Here is a 13,010-nt window from a genome sequence, read left to right as displayed (position 1 = left end):
GCCATTGTGCAGCATGTGGATGATGGGAATTTACAAAAATAGAATCCATAACTGAGGTGTTAAAGCTAACTAACCCCAATAAAAAGTTCTGTTTCGCCAGGAAAACCATCACGTAGATAAAGTGCTCACCAGCAATTACTTGCATTTTCTAATAAAATTTAAGTTAATAAAGTCTGGAATCCAACAGTTAGCAAAACAGACTGCAATAATGATTCTACATAATAAGGGATCTACTTTGTTAAAGTTAATATATCAGTTTGAATTAATGCATTTTAAATTCAGATTCCTTTTGCAGCTTGAATCCAAACTAATTACAGGTTTTAAATTGTCACTAGTAGGAGCTCAGCCAAGGCATATTTCCTCTCTTCTTTAGTTGCACCCTGAGAATTCATGAATCAATTTTTTTCTGGGTCATGACTTTGCCCCGCCAGGAGCAGAGAAAACCCTTCAGTGTGAAGAAAATTTAATGGCAGAGATCCCAGTACAGGCAGAATTTGCACGCAAATGGCTAGGAAGTAAATGGCAGGGGAACTTTCCAATGCATGAGAAAGAAACCTTAAAATCATTTGCAGTAATCCAAACAGCAGTGAATTAAGCAAATAGTTTTAAGCACAGCAGTATCCATGTCTGTCTTGGCAATTTAGGATTGTTGGATGATTTAGGAGAGGGCTGCTTTTGCAAGCCTTTTTTTTAAACAGTAGAGGTCACCTTAGTACAAGTCTCTTCTAAAAAAACAGCCCACAACAACAATAAAAACCCCTTTTCTACCCAGATAAATTATGCCCTTCAAAACTACTCACAACTTCCTTCCAACGTTTTATATAAATTTAAAAAAAAAAAAACCAACCCAACCCTGAAGTATATTGTCGGTTTAATTTCATTATATTTAGCTGTAGGGATTATTCAGTATGAAAAGAGGATTTTTTTTTCAAAGTACATTTACAGTTTTAATCAGTGATCTACACATATAATTCATTCAAATATCTGAAAATTGGTTTGTGTTTTAAGCTTTACAATTATATAAAGATCTGTCAGGCCTACATATTTTTTTGTCTTTTATATTTACCATGGAGAAAAATGTGACAAAGTAATTTGTTTCTTGGGAGGAGATTCTCAGACATAAATTGCACCTATCAAAATTCACTCATCTTCATTAAAAAAAAAAGCATTCAGAAGCCTGACAAATCAACAAAAGATTTGGTAAATTAGCATAAAATATATCCAGCTTAATACAAATTGACAAAGCTTTCTCTACAGTATTTGTTTTCGTGACATGGCTACCTTTTATCAGCATTGTACCTAACATCACCTTGGAAACTGCTTTGTGGAAAAGCTCAACCAGACACTGAGAACGAAAGCAGAAAATGATTTCATAAATACTTAGAAGATTCTATACATAGTGAAGGAATTTTTGTAATAATTTAAGACCCATCAGATATAAATGCTTTGCAAAAAAACCTGGCTGTTTAAAGTGTTTATGCATTTTGAAAAAGAATTATGAAAAGTGGCACACAATAGCTCGCCTTACATGCAAATACATTCTTAAATATTAAAATAGTATTTTGTTTACACTACCAGTATTACTGGATTCCGGCTTTAAACGGTGTAAGTAACTGTTTTGGCAATCTTTTCCTCCAGATGAAATTATTTAAAGAATACACATTAAAAATCTTAGTTAATATCTCAAGATGATTATCTTTATACACTATCACTTCAGAAATGAAATGCCTGGGACATTCTTAAATGCTATTTTACTTCTAAATCACTCTATTAGATTTCCTGCTTGAGTGATTTGTGAAGAAAACATTACATATATATTTTTTTCTGATTACCAAACAGCATTAGACACAAAAGTCTACTTGAAACTAGTTTACAGTTTAAAAACAGGTCTAATAACAGGTGAATGCTGAAAAATATGCAAACAAAATGGCAGACATGAATGACTTCATTTAAGGCATAATTGCTTCTCATCAACCCAAGAAATCATGCAGAAACAGTCCCTGTTTCAGCCAGCCGGGGGGAGACTGGAGAAATCACTCAGGCATGGATTCTAAATGGAAGGTCCACTCCTGGGTCCCGGCCAGGGAACCGCTCCACACACAGATCCAAGCCTAGGGACAATAGTCCTTAGAATCACAGTTCATCATAACAGATAATTATACAGCAAGTAAAACAATAAGGTATTTTGGCCTTTCAATAGATAGACTAATTGTGGACTGTGGAGTTCTGCCTGGGAGGCATAAAACACACCCCTCCGTGAGTCATTTTATTGTGGTGAGGAGTGGCATGAATTTTGTGGAAAGGGATTTTAGGAACTGGTGAGTTCCATATGTTGTTTTTTGCTGTACGTCTCGGGCACATAGCCAGAGTTTCCACGCACACAGCTAGAAGCTTTTTTTAAAAAAAAAATTCTTCCCACTTGCCCATTTAAATTTTTTAAGGCACATTTTTTTTTTTCTTTTTTCCCCAGCAAAGTCGGTAACTGCAATTATTTTCCTCTTTTAAACATAATAACATTTCAACTTGGATAAGGTGGAAAGAACTATATTGGTCTTTTCAAAGGGAAAATATGTCGAGATTATATATTTTATGTATGGTTTTCATATCAATGAGTTCATAATGCTGGGCTAAAATATTCCCTGAAACTATTGTATACCATTTGTTTTCTGGATTGTTTGCAGGGACAAAAAATCAAGGAAGGAAATACACGTAGTTCAAGACAGAGCAGCTTTTGAGTCATTTTAAACGTGTCATTCTGTTTTATGCTCAGCCAGTTCTTTTTCTTCTACTTAAAAAGATGACAAGCAAGCAAACTCTTTTCTAGCAAATACAAGTGTTAGTTCTTGGATGCCACGCAAAGAGTGCAAATGCATAAGGTGGCTGACCTCCTGCACTGGGAAACAAGGACTCTATCTCTGCAATTTGTGCAGCCCCACTGCCAGCCAATTAACTCGAAGTTGAGTTTTGACTCAAACTCATGACCCTTCAATCCCCACAGTCATGTGTTACATCTGGTATCATTGAATTAGTCCTTCCATTTTGGCTTTTTTTTTTTTTTAACCGTCCACTTTCTTTCTGCCAATTTTTTTTTTTTCCTAACCACTAATGATGATTCAAGAAGCTTTGTACACTATCTGCATATTTGTTTGTTTTTGAGTAGAGCTCCCTTGGAAAAAATCTGGCATACATTTTTCTTTTCTAAGAATACCATTCAATTCTGCATTTCATGATACCCTTTTTTCCTGTTCTGTACTATAATGGTGACCATTACATCATGTACCCTGAGGGCTGTGCTTAAAAAGAGAAAGGATGGTGAAATTAGCAAAAATAAAAGGAACTCCCTGACTTGAATTCACAAACTGTGCTTGTTTTTGTTAAACAGAACAAAATCTGCAGTGACGGTAGCAAGTTCAATAACGTGTAGTGCATACGTTTTTCTCTCAGCTACAAAGCACCTTCCTTAAGAAACGCTTTTAAAATATTCAATGTAAACTACTGAAGATACTCATATTAAGTAGTACTCCCCAAGCTGTGAGTACGTTTCTTGATTTATTTTTTATGTTTTTCAATAGACTACAATTTATTATCCGGAACATGTTTTCCTCCCAATTATTTGAAAAATTTTGTTTTAAAAATTCTAATGAAATGAAAAGAGGCAGTTGATTTATTTCGCGTTTTCAGAAGTCAGACCTGAAAAATTAGGCAGAGTTGAAAATATACTCTCTTAGACATTTTTATTCAGTGCTGCTTTTCTAAGAATCCTATTTATGCTATCGAAGTACAGCGAATGGTAGCTGCGGTCGGTAAAGACAGATAATTCCAATGGTGAACGTGTAATCAGTCTTTCAGGGCTTAGAACATTCTTTTTTTTTTCATCATGTCTACACTGGATTTTCTCACTCAGCTATTGTATGTGCACTGCTTCATCCTTATGTCAGTATACCTCCATGTAAATCTTCTACTTGCCTTTTGAAAGTAGTTGAATGTATCATTCCTCATATATACGTGTGTCCGTGTATATGTACCCCCAAAAAACAGAAAAATGAATATTCCGATGCCAACAGAAGAGTCTGCATTGCTCTGGTAAAAGTGGTCATATTTCAAATGCTTTTGTGCACTTATAAAATATTTTTGTGACTACCGTGTGCAAGTACGATAATGTCATCGTATCATACACAGTAAGCTTTTAATCGTCAGCGAAAAATAAATGCTACATTATTATTGAATGATGTGATATTTAAATATAAAGGCAGTTGAGTGCCCTATCAGTTTCCTCCTAATATTTTGCTGGTACGAATGTTTTTCTGACTTCTAAGTCACACATTTGCTAAAATGAGCTCTGCTAGATATCAGTTTGAACACAGGCACAATGTGTCTCAGTCAGATTCATAAAACAGATAGCTGAACTAGAGTTTGACTTTTGACATCAACAATCTGACTTCAATATTTCTCCACAAAAAGAGACTTCTGACTCTCATCGCTGTTTCAGTGTGATGGATAGCTTTTCAGCTGCTGACAGCAGTGAATGTAATAAATGTAATCATCCACACTGGGGGCTGAATATTTCTATTTTTTAAGTTTTCCGTCTTGTGCATTACGAATGACAAAGTAACACCTGCAGTATTACAGTCACTCCTTTCCTACACAACTGAAATACAAAAATATTATTATAAGTTGTCTATGTATTAGTACTTCAGTGCTAAATAAGCTTTTAATTACCTACATTTATTTTTTTCTCTAAGAAACACTTGCAGAAACAGAGCTTAATTTGAGCTCTGTTTGACTTCTCTGATCATCTGGGTTTTCATTGTCATTGCTTCATAATAATTTAATGTCATATATAATGACATAAACCCAGGGAAAACCAAAGAAGCTGCCAATCTGAACTGATCTAAGTGTTCACGAGTATAAGCGTAGAAAAGCCTGATTTGTTTGTGCCAACAACATTCAGCATGATCTGTAACTGGGCTAGTGTTCCCTTCCTATTTCGTTTTCAAATAGTCTTTCAGCGTACAGTGTAGCTGCTTAATCAGAGTGTTTTATCTACCACAATTAACAAAATGAGTGAATGTATATATTGGCAATACATAAAAAAGTATTAAAATTATGTTTACCATTTAGTTAGCTAAACATTTTACCATCCTGTTTTTTCACTCACTTCATGTATAAGCAACTATTATTATGTTTGCAACTAAAAGTGTATAGCTGGACCACATGCCTAATTCAAAATTAGTTCTAAAGTTTCATTAAATAGCTTTACAGAGAAATATCTTTTGTTAATGAAAAACTTATTTGGAAGCATATAAAGCTGCAGTTTGCATTTCCCCCAGTGCCTGAAAGCAGTGACTTAGCTTACTTTATATCTAATTAAAAGTTTATGGAGATGCAATGGATTTTTGTGCAAATTAGAATTAATTAGAGTTATTAAGAAGCCATGAAAAGAAGGATTTGAGAAATAGTGAGAAATATTATTTAAACCCTAATGGAATTCAGTGAAACCCACAGGTCTATTACAGGCCCCTGATTTGCCAGGATCACTGCAGGGAATCTAACATTAATAAGCACACTGGTAATTAAATCATTTGTTACTTTGTCTGTAATGTTGTAATGTTTCACTGATACTCTGTCAGAGCTCTTTGTGCAGATCAGAGCTAATCAAAGGTAATCAATTTTCAGCATTTGAGAAATCTGTAAATGATTATACATTCATCAGATCATTTAGTGGAGTGCAAGGAAAGTGCAATGCAATTAATCTTCCTGCATGAGGAGGAATTACCACCACAGAATTCAACAGTTATAATTAATTTCATTGTCTTGCTGTGAATTTTGATTGCTTTTCTTTGGACTGTATAGTACAAATGATGATTCATTGCAAAGTATTTGCAAAGCAAACACACCAGTGTGCTATGCAAATTAAAGTAGCTGTATAACAGATAGGTTTCAAACTTCCTATTTACTCAGGGTTGTTGAGTACTAATTTGCCAAATAATTGCTTGTTAACTTTATACGCTCTTCCTCTGAATATTGAGATTGGTAACCAATATAAATAGAAAGCACATGCTGTTTGATATCTCATGGTAAGTATTCAAAATACTAGTTAACACTTAAACTTGCTCTCAACTAGAAAAAAAACCATAATTTGCAACATATTTTTTAAAAAACTATTAATTCGACCTTCTTTAATATTTTAATTATTTCTTTTTTTTCCAGTGTGAACTGTACTGAAATACAAAAAAAAAAAAAAAAAAAAAAAGAATTTTAGTGGCTTTACCATGAAGAGCCATATAAGCTTAAACCGAGCAAGACATTCATTTACCAGTATTCCTTTAATACTCATTTTCCTTCATTCCCATTACTAAATATTAAGTAGCTTTTTCAGGATGTTACCAAATTACAGGAGGCACTATAGACACATTTTGAAAATTAGTCCATGCCCCAAATACCAAGCTGTCAAAAGCCAGTGATGTGCTCAAGGTTCCCATACCAAACCAGAGCCTACTTGAAGCGACTGGAGTGCTGAGTAGACACATTTGCTGCTGTAGATTCAGTTACAGGGCTGGAATCTAATTTTAGACTTGGTACAAAACTGGATGCCACGATCAATAAGCATGATTTGCTCATTGTTAGCAAAATACTAACAGAGGAGAGATGTTCAGGTTTCAGAAATGCCAAAATTTCATTGTAAATGTGCCAATTAATTTCAAAAGGTGTTGAATTGAGCTCTGCAGAGGGGAATATGGGAGTAGGCATTTAGGTAGAAGTGGTAAGAATGTGTAGTTGCAGGCTACATGTTTAATATGCCAGTTAATTATTAAGGAATTTCCATTTCATTTTTAAAGCTGTAATACATAATAAATATTGGAAATTTTCAGTGCATGTCTAGTTGATCATCACTGGCAGCATTATACATTAGATACTGCTTAATTTACAATCAGCTTGAAGTTTTCATTAAAAAGGTAAACCACTAGAATCCTGCATTATTTTGTTCTGTACAAATGAGGTCTGGTAATAGTAATCATGTATATGATTATGTACATATGTATATGCATGCATATATGATTATGTAGCATAGATGTACATATATATTCTTTAAAAGCCAATTCCTCCATTGCTAACTGCTGTCTTTATGACAGCATCACAAGTAATACATAATGTATTTAAAAAAAAAAAAAAAGACATTTCAAAGACAGCATGAGGGTGGAATGGCAGTCTCCTTTCAATATTAAATAGTAAAACTTAAACATTGTACAGCTAATTAGTGTGAGATACTAACAGAGGACAGAACAAGAGATGTTTAGTTTTCAGAAGTGCCAAAATGTGGAGCTGGAAATACTGATTGTGTAAGTGCTTCTGAGAGCCCTGGAAAATTCTTAGAATGAAAGTACGCAGAAGTTTAAGACATTTGAACTCATCTCTTCTCTGTTTCAACCTACTTCGTCATGACTAAGTCAATAGGCTGAGCCTGACTCAGTGTTTACAGTCCATAGCTGAAATTACAGACATATAAATCTAGAAATGAAGAAAATACAATTTTCAGAATTTGAAGCTGAACAGAAAAAGATTCTGACTGCTTATAATCTGTTCTGCTAGCTCTCCACAGCTTGAAAAGATTTTTTGCAGATTGCATCTTTTCTGGTACCAATGAAAACCAAAACAAAGACAAATCTTAAAATTTACAGTACAACTGTGCATTGCATGCACCTGAGGAAGCCGTGCTGTCACTGGTTTAGGAAATATTTATTTTTTGTATGTCATCAATAGTTTTACCATCTAAAAACCAGTGAAGTGCACAACTCAATATAGCTGGAAAACTGTTCTTGATGGATATTGGGTTTATAGTGGATCTATATCTTTTGGTGAAAGTTCCCAAAACTGCAAAATTTTGCTGGAAATCTTAGAAAAATAGCTCTTCTCATAAAATGGGGTGCAGTTACAGTGAAAGTCATTTCTGGCATTTGAACTGATTTAGACCATCCTCCCAAGAGCATTCAACACGGACTTGTTCATCACAACTGCAGGAAGAAACTACTGGGAAGAAAATATTTATGTGCTTTTCAATGAGAATTTCCATTTGTATTTGAACAGGGATGAAAGGATAAGATGAAAGGCAAGTTTTTCAACCTGTGGAGTCTGTTGACTCTCAAAGTCACAAAATCTTTCACATTTTAGTATGGATGAATCAAGGGCAAGCAGCACGAGACTATCCAATCCAGACTAGAGATCCACAGACCATGGTTTTCTTTATGCCACGTTTCTTCCAGGGACTTCCATTGAGGAAATCCCAGAAAGAGGTAAAAGAGGTGAAAGAGAAAGAGGTGCAATGGGGAAAACGTACATAAAATGTCGTGTCTCCCAAACCCACACGTGCATATTCTACATCCTAGTATATAGGCACAGTTGCTCTCACCCTCATTGTCTCATAAGAGAGAAACTGCTTCTTCATTAACATTCTTCATTTTCTCTGACTGTATGGAAGACTTCAAATAGCTAAGCTCCACACACAGTGAAGAATTTGAGAATGGTCAATTTAGTATTGCTTGAAGGGCATTCCCAAAATGCACACTGATGTCTCACTGGCCCTGTTCAGTTCACTTTGCTTTGTCGTCATAACCCGTGTAACATCACGGAAACCTGCCGTCATATCCTCATTCTATGCTCCAAGCAGTTTTGCTTGTCTGAATTGCACTATGTTCACTTTTTGTAAGTAAAGTATCCCATATTTAAGTTCATTTTTTATTATTTTGCTTTTTCTTTTACTTCTTTCAATGATCTTTTATTGTCTAAACTCTAGATTTCTGCCAAGTTTGTGAACTGCACTTGTCAGAGTATTGCCCACAACTCTGGGTTCCTTTGTTGAAGCTGAAGAAATAAAATGAATAGTATAAAAGCATGATGGCATCTGTGGATAGGAAACTCATTAAAAGCCTCAGCCTTCTGTTTTATTTCTAACCACATTGCCCTGTGGGATTTCAAGGTCTTGCAGGATGAAACCAGCAGGACTCATTACTTGTAAAACAATGTTTAGAGTTCTATTGGTGGTGGAATGTTCTGCCAGTCAGGTAAAAAACCTAGGCCTTTATCCTTCCTGGGACAATACCAGGCAGCTCAGAAACTGCTTGGAAAAGTCATGCCTTTGAATGCAACTGCAGGTGTTGCTCCTCAAAGACTGTTGGTACCCTCCTATGCACCCTTCAAAGGAATAATAGAAAATTCACTTTGGGATTCAAATGAAGTCTAAGAAAAATTGAAATAATAGGAACAAACTTTTGAGACTTCCTACATTTTTCCCACGAACCTACGGACCATGACTAATACCCTGAGGGCAAAAAAACATCCTTTTTCCCTCTTACACAGGCATAGAATTCACGGTGTCAGATAAATAAGCTTCATGACCTCACCTTGTTTAAGGCTACCATTCAATTACTAGCAAAGACTAGTCACCACAGTGAGAAAAGAGTGTGGCATTCTGATTGCTCACATTAATTAGAAATAGTTCATAATTTATGTCATAAAAGAATAGTAAAAAATTATATGAACTTTCTTCATGAGATATAAATTAAAAACGTAGCAAAAAGTAATTAGTATTAGTTTGAGTAAACTCATGCCTCACTTTTTCTGTATAATTAGATACAATTAGGAGAATAATCTTGAATATATGAAGGAAACAGTAAGGACCTTGCAAGTGTGGAAGTGATTTTGCCTCTTAAAGTAGTATCATAGCTTTGTCAAGTAGAATTCCTTTATAGATTTGCCAAATAACTTATCCATAATGTTTGAAAATTTCAACCATTTTGTAAAAATGTCTAAGGCAGTAATAATTAATAAATTTTGTACACTGGCATATATATTTATTCATTTAAAAGTATAAATCTTGACTGCGTATTGAAATACTATTGAAATAATATTTAAAAATCCAAGACTGCAGTTACATAAAACAACGTGACTTATCTAAAATGTAAAGTATGGCACATGCAAAACTTAACTTACAAATGAGATTTTATCAACTTTCAAACCTGAGTAAACATGTTTAAAAGAAAAATTACATGAGCCACAAATCTTCTTTATACATGGTCAGGTCACACAGAGATCAAATCCCTGTAATTCATAAACCAGCAAGACAGGATGACACTCGCAAGGGCAGAAGAAAGCCGAGCAGCAGAATATCCTTTCTGTGTCTAAGAATTCAATTCCTTTCAACAATAAAACTGATGACAAACAGCTAGATTACCAGCATAGAAACTGTAGAGGTTTTCTCTTTTCGAACAAGTTTACCAGCAATAAACTTATCACCACACCATTTAATGAAGAAGTTGCAGTATTTAAACATGTTAGATCTAAGGAATTAGAAAGAAATATACTCTTTTCTTTTTCTTTTTTTTTCCCCCTCATCAGCTTCCAAGAGGACTATGCCAAAAAACAGTGGTAAAGCATTTTTTCTTTTTGTTTTTCTTTTCTTTTTGTGAGCCTATGTCAACTCCAGGAGTTCTCCTATAATTTCTCACTAGAGCAGATATTTTGAATTTCTAAGGCATTCTGTTTCTATAAAAAACTTCAGCAAAAATTCAGTCTGTAAACTGCAAGATTGTTTCCTTACAATTTAGAGTTGTATACTCTTAATACAAATGGGTCTAAATGTGGCACATATTCTGTGAGGTTTATTTACTTAGAATATGAAGTTCTTTCTTGTACCTACATTTACATTAGAAATAGGAAACCATAGCATTATTTCTGGTAGTAAATGAGGGGACTGAAGACTATTGGACGCAAACAAATGATGCCCTTCAAAAGAAGATACAGTTGGGAGCTTTGTGTGATTGTTTCTGCATTACTGCTCCCACAGGACCAGCTGAAGAGATTACCATCCCCAGCCAACCCCCAACTGTTTGTTGCCATCCTCTTGCCAGAGAACACTGCCTTGCCAGATCCACTGGTTAAATTACTTGTGTGATCGCTCCCTAATTTATTTCAAAGTGAGTTGGGTTAGCAAAGCAGGCAAGCAAAAAAGATCTATTATTTCCATGGTTTATGCTGGCTCATTTTAATTTTAATAGCCTAGAAAGCACTCTCAGCAGCAGCTCAGCCAGGAAAACTAAGTGGATGGCAGCTACTGAAAGCAGTCTGGGGTTGGTAAACTTCAGCTTACAGAACTAAACTGAAAGATGAAAGATGCCCACACCATGCAGATTTAAGCCAAGGTCAAGCAAAACATTTGGACGCCTACGTAACCTAAAGCACGTGGATCATCCCACTGTTTCAAATGTGACTACTGATAAGCTATTAGTTAAGTCTATTCTTATGTTCTTGTGGAAAACATAAGTCATAGGATGAGGTTTGTTTCATATAATTTTATATATGAAAATTAGACAACTTGTCTGCATAGATCTTCTAAGCTTGCCCTGCAGTCAATGGAAGAGGTACCATCTCCAGGAGCGTAATTCCCCCAGCTATCTAAGAAAGGAGGTGTGAGCTGCATTCTGAAAATGTTCATCACAGAGGAAAGCCATATCTTAGCTTGAATTTATGCACCCATCTCCTAGGCTGCTAAAGCTAGGTGAACTGAATCCTGTCCTACCCTTAACTCGTACCTCACCAGCTGGGCCTGACAAACACAACAATGTTATTTCTGGAAAAGCATTCTTAAATGGGACCATCGTCTTTACCAATGCCATTATAGCCTTACCATCCATTTTGGAAAAATTTTATAAAACATCTAATTTGCATTTAGTAGCACAAATCAGTATTTTGTAAATATCTTTTCTATATATATATATTACTGCCATTGCTTCTTCCTTTAATTTCCTTTAACTCTGTAGCTTCCCTGACTTCAAATAAACTTTTAGACTGTAATTAGTTTTTCTAATAAATGAACACAGTCATGCAAAAAAGACACATAAATTACTTTGGATTAGCTGCATGGATATATGTAAATTAGCTACGTAGATCTCTTTATACATAGTGTCCTAAGAAAATGGACATTTTGGGAAATATAAAAATGGAATTAACTGCCTAAAGTACAGTAAAACATTTTTTACAGCCTGACTTTGAAATCTACCTTCCATGTTTATTTAAATAGATGTTGCCTGGAAAGGTTCAAACTTTCTTCGGCTTTTAGTAGTCTTTGTTCAGACTTAGTATAGAAAAGTTGAAAGGTTCTCTATCATCTTACAAGCTCCTTTCACAATTGAAAATCAACCTAAACTTATATCGTACAATTCTTCAAAGTGCTTAAGTCACTTACAGCTGAAATTCAATAAGTTCAAGACCTGCTCTTTGCCAGTTAGTTATCAAGTACTCAGGTGAAGAATGAATTGAAAGCTTTTCAACAATTAATGGAAAATGTTATAACAGTTTACAACTGAACACAGATGACTTCATGACTTCATCACTCTTTTGGCAATGCGCATTTGACATGACACTTTCTAAATTATTTCTTGCACATCCTCCTGATAACGGGTAAGAGCTGGGCAGAAATGGCTAAATTTGCTAACAATGGTTATTTACTCACTGGTGATACTATCATATCCACTCACTAGTGGTACTATCATATCCGGTGTTTGAGGTAGAGTGACATTTCATTGTTCCATCATAAACATTACCAGACTAAAGAATTTGCAACTTAATTAGAGCCCAGATTCAAGTAGCCACTTTAATAATAGCAGGGGGAGGATAAGTGATCACAAGAGTAAAGATACAAAGCTGGAATGCTTTGGAGTCTAATTACCACACTGTATACAACGTGTACAGTCAGGAACAATAGGATGGTCCTGATTTCTGTGAATGTATCTTCCACAGAAGTTGGAAGTGGATAAATGCACATGCCCAAAAAACCAAACACCACAAACCTAGTGAGAATGTTATGGTTCTGACACTTAGCCACAATTTAGACTTATTTCTCCTTGACAGGCCTCTTCATATTGCATTATGATAAGAATAGCTTTTTTCCCTCTTCATCAAATATTATAGTTTTAGTTTAATTGGAATATCAATACAAGATTTAGGATATGATTCTA

The sequence above is a fragment of the Grus americana genome, chromosome 5 (assembly GCF_028858705.1).
Source record: "Grus americana isolate bGruAme1 chromosome 5, bGruAme1.mat, whole genome shotgun sequence".
Lineage (NCBI taxonomy): Eukaryota > Metazoa > Chordata > Aves > Gruiformes > Gruidae > Grus > Grus americana.
This window is presented reverse-complemented; position numbering follows the sequence as displayed.